Consider the following 10,243-nt stretch of genomic DNA (forward strand, 5'->3'; position numbering starts at 1 on the left):
TTTTGTCAGTGCTTGGTTTTTTTAAAGGTTTGACAGTGTGCATTAAGATCTTACTAGTTACAGTGAGCATAAAGTACATGTAAAACAAGATGTAACCTAGAATTAGTCAAAGTTTTCTTGATGTGTAAAGATTAAGCATAATGGTTTTTTCTTTTTCTTTTTTTTCTTTTCCTGAACTTCATACAGTCTGTGAGTTGTTTCTGGGGTGTTCAGAGCTTTCTGAAGTTAATATTTAATTATCAGTGACTGCATATTATGTCTGTTCTTTTGTGACTAGGTAATCTCACCCAAGATGATATTCTCTAGATGCATCCATTTTCTTAAGAATTTCATAAAGTCATTGTTTCTGATAGCTGAGTAGTACTCCATTGTGTAAATATATCACAATTTTTGTATCCATTCATCTACTGAAGGACATCTGGGTTCTTTCCAGCTTCTGGCTATTATAAATAGGGCTGCTATGAACATTGTGGTGCATGTGTCTTTGTTGTATGTTGGAGCTTCTCTGGGGTCTATGCCCAGAAGTGGAATAACTGGGTCTTCAGGTAGTACTATGTCCAATTTTCTGAGGAATTGTCAGACTGATTTCCAGAGTGGTTGTACCAGTTTACAACCCCACCAACAGTGGAGAAGTCTTCCTCCTTCTCCACATCCTCGCCAGCATCTGCTGTCATCTGAATTTTTTGATCTTAGCCAATTTGAATGGTGTGAGGTGGAATCTTAGGGTTGTTTTGATTTGCATTTCCCTGATGGCTAATGATGTCAAGCACATCCTTAGATGCTTCTCAGCCATTTGATATTTCTCAATTGAAAACTTTTTGTTTAGCTCTGTACTCCATTTTTTAATAGGGTTGTTTGATTCTCTGGTGTCTAGCTTCTTGAGTTCTTTGTATACCTTGGATATTAGGCCTCTATCTGATGTGGTGTTGGTAAAGATCTTTGCCCACTCTGTTGGCTGCCCTTTTGTTTTCTTGACAGTGTCTTTAACCTTACAGAAACTTTGCAATCTCATTAAGTCCCATTTGTCAATATGTGACCTTAGAGCATGAGCCATTGGTGTTCTGTTCAGGAAATTTTCTCCTGTGCCTACGTGTTCTAAGGTTTTCCCTACTTTCTCATCTAATAGTTTCAGTGTACCTGGTTTAATGTGGAGATCTTTGATCCACTTGCACTGAGCTTTGTACAAGGAGATAAGAAAGGGTCTATTTTCATTCTAATGCATGCTGAGTGCCAGTTGGACCAACACCATTTGTTGAATAGGCTGTCTTTTTTCTATTCAATATTTACAGCTCCTTTGTCAAAAATCAAGTGACCGTATGTGTGAGGGCTCATTTCTGGCTCTTCTAATCTATTTCTTTTATCCACATGCCTATCTCTGTACCAGTATCATGCAGTTTTTAGCACAATTGCCTTGTAATATAGCTTGAGGTCAGGGATAGTGATTCCCGCAGATGTTGTCTTGTTGTTGAGGATGGATTTCACTATTCTAGATCTTTTGTTATTCCAGATGAAATTGCACATTGCTTTTTCCAACTCTATGAAGAACTGTGTTGGAATTTTGATGGGGATTGCATTGAATCTGTAGATTGCTTTTGGTAGGATGGCCATTTTTAAAATATTGATCCTTCCAATCCATGAGCATAAGAGATCTTTCTGTTTCTGAAATCTTCCTCGATTTCCTTCTTTAGTGGTTTGAAGTTCTTGTCATACAGGTCTTTCACTTGCTTAGAGTCACACCAAGGTATTTCATAGTTTTTATGACTATTATGAAGGGTATCTTTCCCCTAATTTCTTTCTCCACATGTTTGTCCTTTGCGTAGAGAAAGGCTGCTGATTTGTTTGAGTTAATTTTATATCCAGCCACTTTGCTGAACTTGTTTATCAGCTGTACAAGTTCTCTGATAGGATTTTTGGGGTCACTTAATTACACTATCATGTCATTTGCAAACAGGGACGTATTTACTTCTCCCTTTCCATTTTGTATCCCTTTGCTTTCCTTTTGCTGTCTAATTGCTCCGACCAGGACTTCCAACTTCCAGTACTATGTTGAATAGGTAGGGAGTGATTGGGCAGCCTTGTCGAGTCCCTAATTTTAGTGGGATTGCTTCAAGTTTCCCACCGTTAAGTTTGATGTTGGCTGTTGGTTTTCTGTACATTGCTTTTATTATGTTTAGGTATGGGCCTTGGATTCCTGTTCTTTCCAAGACTTTTCACATGAAAGGGTGTTGAGTTTTTTCAAATGCTTTCTCAGCATCTAGTGAGATGACCGTGTGGTTTTTTTCTTTGATTTTGTTAATATGATGGATTATATTGATGGATTTCTGTATATTAAACCATCCCTGCATCCCAGGGATGAAGCCTACTTGATCATGTTGAATGATGATTTTGATGTGTTCTTGGATTTGGTTTGCAAGGATTTTGATGGGTATTTTTGCATCAATGTTCATAAGTGAGATTGGTCTGAAGTTCTCTTTCTTTGTAGAGTCTTTGTGTGGTTTAGGTACGAGGGTTATTGTAGACTCAATTTTGTGGAATGTTTTTTAGAGTATTGGTATTTGATTGTGAATAAATATCTGATAAAATTCTGCACTGAACCTGTCTGGACCAGGGCTTTATTTGGTTGGGAGGCTTTTGATGACTGCTTCTATTTCTTTAGGTGTTATGGGATTATTTAGATAGTTTACCTGGTCCTGGTTTAACTTTAGTATCTGGTATTTGTCTAGAAATTCATCCATTTCCTCCAGATTTTCCAGCTTTGTTGAGTATAGTCTTTTATAGTAAGATCTGATGATTTCTTAAATTTTCTCAGTTTCAGTTATTATGTCTCCATTTTCATTTCTGATTTTGATAATTTGGATACTCTCTCTTTGCTCTCTAGTTAGTATGGTTAAGGGTTTATCAATCTTGTTAATTTTCTCAAAGAACCAGCTCTTGGTTTTGTTGATTCTTTGAATGGTTCTTTTTGTTTCTATTTGGTATATTTCTTTCCTAAGTTTGATTATTTCTTGCCGTCTACTTCTCTTGGGTCTATCTGCTTTCTTTTGTTCTTGAGCTTTCAACTGTGCTGTCAAGTTGCTAGTGTATGCTCTCTCCAGTTTCTTTTTGGAAGCGCTCAGGGCTATGAGTTTTCCTCTCAGTACTGCTTTCATTGCATCCCATAGGTTTGGGTATGTTGTGTGTTTGTTTTCATTGAATTCTAGAAAATGCTTAATTTCTTTCTTTATTTCTTCTTTGACCCTGCTATCGTTTAATAGAGCATTGTTTAGTTTTCATGTGGATATGGGCTTTTTGTTGTCTTTGTTGTTATTGAAGACCAATCTTAGACCATGGTGATCTGAAAAGATGAATGGGAGTATTTCAATCTTCTTATATCTGTTGAGGCTCATTTTGTGATCAATTATGTGGTCAATTTTTGAGAAGGTGCCATGAGGTGCTGAGAAGAAGGTGTATTCTTTTGTTTTAGGATGATATATTCTATAGACAGCTATTAATTCTAGTTGTTTCATAACCTCTGTTAGTTTCACTGTGTCCTTGTTCAGTTTCTGTTCTCATGATCTGTCCATTGGTGAGAGTGGGGTATTCAGGTCTCCCAATATTATTGTGTGGGGTGCAATATATTTTTTGAGCTTTAGTAGGACTTCTTTTATGAATATGGGTGCTCTTTTATTTGGAGCATATATGTTAAGGATTGAGTGTTCCTTCTGAAAAATTTTCTTTGTAATAAGTAAAAAGTGTCCTTCCTTATCTTTTTTGGTAACTTTTGGTGGAAAATCTACTTTATCCACTATTAGTATGGCCACTGTAGCTTGCTTCAAGGGGCCGCTTGCTTGGAAGGTTTTTTTCCCCAACCTTTTATTCTGAGATAGTGTCTGTCTTTGTCTCTGAGATGAGTTTTCTGTATGCAGCAAAATGTTGGATTGTATTTATGTATCTAGTTTGACAGCCTATATCTTTTTATTGGGGAATTGAGTCCATTTATGTTAGCAGATATCAAGGAATAGTGTTTGCTGTTTCCTATTATTGCTTTTGGAGATAGAATTGTGCCTGTGTGTCTTTCTTCTTTTGGATTTCTTGCTTAGGAGTTTTCTTGTTTTACTAGGATGAAGTTCCCCTCCTTATATTGGGTTTTCTTCCTATAATTCATTGTAGTCCTGGGTTTGTGGTCAGATACTGTGTAAATTTAGTTTTGTCTTGTAATATCTTGTTTTCTCCATCTATGGTGATTGAGAGCTTTGCTGGGTATAGCAGCTTGGGCTGACACTTGTGCTCTCTTAGGGTCTGCATGATGTCTGTCCAGGATGTTCTAGCTTTCATAGTCTCTGTTAAGAAATCAGGTGTGATTCTGATTGGTCTGCCTTTATATGTTACATGACCTTTTCCCCTTACTGCTTTTAGTATTCTTTCTTTGCTTTGGGCACTTGGTGTTTTGATTATTAGGTGTCAGGAGGAATTTTTTTTCTGGTCCACTCTATTCGGAGTTCTGTAGGCTTCTTTTATGCTCATGGTCATTTCATTCTTGAGGGTAGGGAAGTTTTCTTCTACGATTTTGTTGAAATATTTACTGTGCCTCTTAGTTGATATATTTCTCCCTCTTCTATTCCTATTATCCTTAGGTTTGGTCTTCTCATTGTGTCCTGGATCTCCTGGACATTTTGGATTAGGAGCTTTTTGGTTTTTGCATCTTCACTGACTGTTTTGTCTATGTTTTCAATGTTGACTTCGGCCCCTGAGATTCTCTCTTCCATCTCTTGTATTCTGTTGGAAATGCTTGCATCTGTTACTCCTGATTTCTCTTTTAGGTTTTCTACCTTTAGGGTTGTCTCTTTTAGTGTCTTCTTTATTGTGTCTATTTCCGTTTTAAATTCCTTCTTCCATTCCTTCATCTCTTTGGTTCTGTTTTCCTCTAGTTCTTTGAGTGTTTTTCTTGTTTCCTCTTTTAACTTTCTAATTCTTTATGCTTTTCCTCCCATTCTTGTTTATGGATCTCTATCATCATCTTGAGGTATGATTTTAGGTCTGAGTCTTCTTTTTTGGAGTGTGTAGCATTCGGCTATTTGCTGTGGTGTGAGAGCTGGGTTCTGGTGTTGCCAGGTTGTCTTGGTTTCCCTGAGGTAAGTTCTTTCACTTTCTTCTTGCCAACTTGTCTGTGATTATATGTGGTCTTGCTATAAGTGATTGGTTCTCGTCTCTCCCTTGTACCTGGCCTGAGTCCCTGCATCTTTGCTGTTCTTGGTGGTAGATGGCCTGTGCGCATGTTCTGCACTCATGGGCTGCCGTGTGGAAACAAACACCCTAAGGCAGGATTCCTGCTCCCCTGAACCAATGGGGGGGGGGGCGGAGGCGCACGTTCTGCATGCTTGGCACAGACCTCTCTGTTCCCTGGCTACTCGGAGCATGGTCTCACCAGGCCTGTGTCCCTGGATCTCTGCTGTTCCTGGTGGCATATGGCCTGAGCGCCTGTTCTGCACGCATGGTCTGCCGGCTGGAAACACACACCCCAAAGCAGGGTTCCTGCTTCCCTGCACCAATGTGGGGGGCACACTTTCCACATGCTAGGCAGAGACCTCTGTGCTCCCTGACTGCTCTGCATGCATAGGCCGATGCTGGAAATAGACACCCCAAAGCAGGGTACCTGCTTCCCTGAACCAACCAGTGGAGGCACACTTTCTGCATGCTGGGCACAGACATTTCTCTTCCCTGTCTACTCAGAGCACTGTCTCACCAGGCCTGTGTCCCTGGATCTCCAGTCACCTGAGTTTTTTATCTTAGCCATTTTGACTGGTTTAAAGTGAAATCTCAGGGTTGTTTTGATTTGAATTTCCCTGATGACTAAGGATGTTGAGCATTTCTTTTGGTGCTTCTCTGCCATTTGGTATTTCTCAGTTGAGAATTCTTTATTTAGCTCTGCACTCCATTTTTTTTTTTTAAATAGAATTATTTGATCCTCTGGAGTCTAAGTTCTTGAGTTTTTTGTGTATATTGGATATTAGCCCTCTATCAGATGTCAGATTGGCAAAGATATTTTCTCAATCTGTTGGTTGCCATTTTGTCCTTTTGACAGTGTCCTTTGCCTTACAGAAGCTTTGCAATTTCACGTGGTCCCATTTGTTGATTCTTGATCTTAGAGCATATGCCATTGGTGTTTTGTTCAGGTTGTTTTCCCTGTGCCTATGTGTTCTAAGCTCTTCCCCACTTTGTCTTCTATTACTTTCAGTGTACCTGGAGGTCTTTGATCTACTTGGAGTTAAGCTTTGTACAAGGAGATAAGAAAGGATCGATGTGCATTCTTTTGAATCCATGCTGACTGCCAGTTAAACCAGCACCATTTGTTGAAGATGTCCCTTTTCCATTGAATGTTTTTAGCTCCTTTGTCAAAAGTCAAGTGACCATAGTTGTGTGGGTTCATTTCTGGGTCTTCAGTTCTATTCCACTGATCTACCTGTCTGTCTCTGTACCAGTACCATGCTTTTTTCCCCCCACAAGCGATAAATATAACTTTATTTTAAATAAACATTTGTACTCTGTCCATAGCCCCAGCAGAAGAGGGGCTCAGTCATCAGCTGTCTTGTTCACGTCAAAGCTGCCACAGGGTCCCCGCAGCAGCTCTGTCAGCAGTGCAAAGCAGCTAGCTTGCTGTGGAGGCCCCGCTCCTCCATTCGTCCTAGGGCTCGCCGAAACTCCCTTAGCAACCACACAGTTCGTGAATCCCTTTCCAGCCGCAGCAGGCCACTGTCACTCAACGAGATGGTGGCCCGCCGTCTGTCATCTCAAATGTGCACATCCCCATCTGTTAGGAGCAACACAGCTAGTGGGTGCACTTGGGGGGAATGACGGCCATGAAATACATTAGCCATGTGCTCTGTAACCGGGTGGCCTCCCTGTTAATGGTTGACTTCTGCAGCAAGATGTTGCCAGATTTGGTCCTGTAAGTGACGCTGTTGGGTTTGAACTTGCCTTGCCGAGTAACCTTACCTTGCCTCACCATCGTCACGCTCTTCACCAGCTCCTCTTCCTCACTGTACTCACTGCACTGAGCAGAGGGCAGTGTGCAGTCAGAGGGCTTTCCCACTAGGAAAGCCTCAGAAATATTCTCTGAAAACTGCTTGATGAGCCCGTGGATGAAGCGCAAGCTGGGGGCATACAGAAGCTTTTCTTCCAGGTAGTTTTCCCTGCAGGTATGGTCCGGCCAGCACAGTTCCTCCTCCTAGCCAGCCATAGCCTGCACAAAGGCCAAATGGTCACTACCACTGTCATGGCTCAGCAATGCCTTCACCTTGTCTACCTCTGCCCTGTTCTGCAAACTGCTGTTGAAGGGGTCCTGGGTAAGGCAGGAAACAACCACCAGCAGTGGGTGCAGCCAACACTATGGCCTTGGCCAGTCGGGGGTCAATAGAGATGTGGGCCAGGCGCTGCCCCAAGGTGGTCAGGTACTCCTGCTGGTCCAGCACCCCAATCTCCTGGAGCAGTATCACGGCCTCATCCCCTGCCTTGATATTTGGGTTGTCCACAGCCTTAGAGAAGAACTCCACTGCCTTCTTCTCAGGCATGTAGATTTTGGCTTGCACCACCAGGCTCTCAAGAGGTGTGTGCAGGATCTCTGGCACTTGAAAAGGAACCATTTTATCCAGCAGGCTCCTCGGGAACAAGTGGTAGGCAAACCCTGACTGACAGTGGCCTGACCTGCCCTGGAGCTGAATCACATTTGCTCTTGTCACCCACACGGTCTCCAGGCAGGACACCTTGGTCTTCAGGTCATAGCGTTCCTCCTTGTGCAGAACGCTGTTCACGACAGGCACGATTTGTCGTTAACTGTGATGGAGGTTTCAGCAATGTTGGTGGCCAATACAATCTTGTGCACCCCAAGTGGAGGCTGTTGGAACATGGCCTTCTTGTCCATCTTGGGGATATTGGAGTGCACTGGTAAGATGAGGTACTTGCTTTCATGCATGCCCAGGGCCTCCTGGAGCCATTGTGGTACTCCTTTGATTTCTTGCCAGCCAGGCAGAAAGCACAGGATCCCACCTGGTTCCCCACGGGCATCGACGTGCAGAACCAGATCAGTCACAAGGTCCAAACCAAGTGCACATTCATCTTCAGACGTGTGGTGCCAACGCCGGTGTGGGTACTGATGTCTACCCAGCTTGGCCAACATGTCCTCTAGGTAGTGTTCCTTGACAGGATACGTGAAGCCAGGTACCTTGATAACAGGGCAGCCCCCAAAGTATGGGAAAAGCGCTCATTATCTCCGGTAGCACTCGATAGTATCAGCCGCAGGGCTGGGCTGAGCCGCTGCAGGCCCTTGAGCAGAATCAGCAGGAAGTCTGTGTTCATATCCCGCTCATGGACCTCATCCACAATGACGCGGCTCACACCCTCCAGGCGGGGGTTGCTCTGCAGCTTCCGAATCAGGATACCCACAGTGAAGAAGAGCAGCACCCCACCCCGGGCTGGGGGCTTGCGTTCCAAGTGTACCTGGAAGCCCACATTCCGGCGAAAGGAGGGGCCTAGTTCATGGCTGACCCGCCACAGACACGGCTGAGATTCGGCGAGGTTGTGTGATGATCACATTGCAGCGGGCGCCTCGACCCTCAGTAACATAGTGCTCCAATAGCAGCTGAGAGATACGTGTGGTCTTCCCACCGTCTGTCTCCAGAGATTGAACCACACTGGGATTGGCCCTCTCCTCCGCCACAGCTCTAGCAGGCTCTGGCTCAGGCGCACCTCCTCCGTTTCTGACAGGGGCATGTTTGGCTTGCCTGTGACAGGGTCACTCAAGGGCCCCAAGTCCTTGCCTAAGGGCAAGATGTCATCACTCTGCAGCTGGAGTTCTGGGGGAAATCCATGAAGTGTCCACCGGGCAAAGACTCAGGAAGGCCTCTGTTTTTCAAAGGATGGGCTCAGGCACCTGAATGGTACATGGCCGGCGCTGGGTCTCCCCCAACTCACGCAAGGAGGCCAGGTTGTACATGGCGTGGGTAAGCCGCTCATTGTTCCTGTCCACAAGGCCCAGACTCTTCAGTTTCTTGCAAGCCAAGGCTGCTGCCTTATTCTCCGCTCAGCTTTGCAGCAAAGATCATGGGACAAGGCCAGAGCAGACTGAGTGCAGCCAGCTTGCTCTTGGTACCCACAGTATGGAACTGCACGAGGTTCTTGGCTGTGGAGGAGGACGCTGCAATCTGAATCACTTTGGCCAGAAGGTTCTTGGGAAGTGGAAACTGGGTCAGAGCTCTAATACCACTGTCATCATCTGTCATGTCAAAGGAGCCCCCCCCCCCCCCCGAGTCCCTGAGTAGGGTGTGGGAGTCTTGCTGGGTCATGGACAGAAACTCCGTCACATCAATGGTCCCCTCTTCTAGCTCTTTCTCCTCATCTTCCTCTTCCTCTCGGCCTAAGGCTCGGGATAGTCCTCCAGGACCCCCTGGCCGAATGTTCTCAGGATTCAGCTGCCTCCAGGAAGTTGGAGGCATGGTGGGTTCTGGGCGCCACCAGCTGTCAGCTGGAGACCTAAAGTGATCGGCTAGCACTCGGTATTTGGCTGCATCAAACAGCTCATTCCGTGCACCCAGCAGACCGCAGCCCTTGAATAGTTGGCAGCCTGCTGCTCAGCATCGATCTCCTTGCTCCTTCCACCTCCACGCTCTTGGACCACTTTATGTGCAGGGTGACTTTCTTTTTCTTGGGTCCATTTGTGTGCACATAGACTAGCTTGTCTTTTGGATGTGAGATGCCAAGGGCTCTTCCTATCATGCTGTTGAGAAGGTTTTTAGGCTGTGGAAACTCTTTTAATAAGTCCCTAGAAGCTTGAGAGATGGTCCTTCCAGGGGCAGGGTTGACACACATAGATGGAAGGCGGGATGGGGGAAGTTTGCATTGACTCTGCTGTGCTGGTTCCAATCTTTTCTGAATGAGTCTAGGCTGAACATTTCTGGCCAGGAGAGAAAGCTGGAATCCTTATAAAAGCAGTAAGGGGCTCAGATTCTGCAGACTTCTCGAACTGGAGCTGAATTATCTCCTTGTAATTCCTCATCACGAGGCTGGGCCTCTTGTTGTTACAGATGTGAAACAAGCCTTCATGCAGTTTTTATAACAATTGATCTGTAATCCAGCTTGAGGTCAGAGATGGTGATTCCCATAGAAGTTATTTAATTGTTGAGAGTAGTTTTTGCTTTCCTGGGTGTTTTGTTGTTCCAAATGAATTTGCAAATTGCTCATTGTAACTCTGAAGAATTGAGTTGGACTTTTG

General features: G+C 44.2%; 1 pseudogene across 1 annotated transcript; it reads right to left on the reverse strand.

Moving 5' to 3' along the window:
- Window positions 1-6,549: 6,549 nt before the first annotated feature.
- On the reverse strand, window positions 6,550-9,923 carry LOC308435173 (ATP-dependent RNA helicase DHX30-like; annotated as a pseudogene). The gene has a single exon. The product of its transcript is annotated as an ATP-dependent RNA helicase DHX30-like (transcript).
- Window positions 9,924-10,243: the final 320 nt, after the last annotated feature.

The sequence above is a fragment of the Micromys minutus genome, assembly GCF_963924665.1.
Source record: "Micromys minutus genome assembly, chromosome: 22".
Taxonomy (NCBI): Eukaryota; Metazoa; Chordata; class Mammalia; order Rodentia; family Muridae; genus Micromys; species Micromys minutus.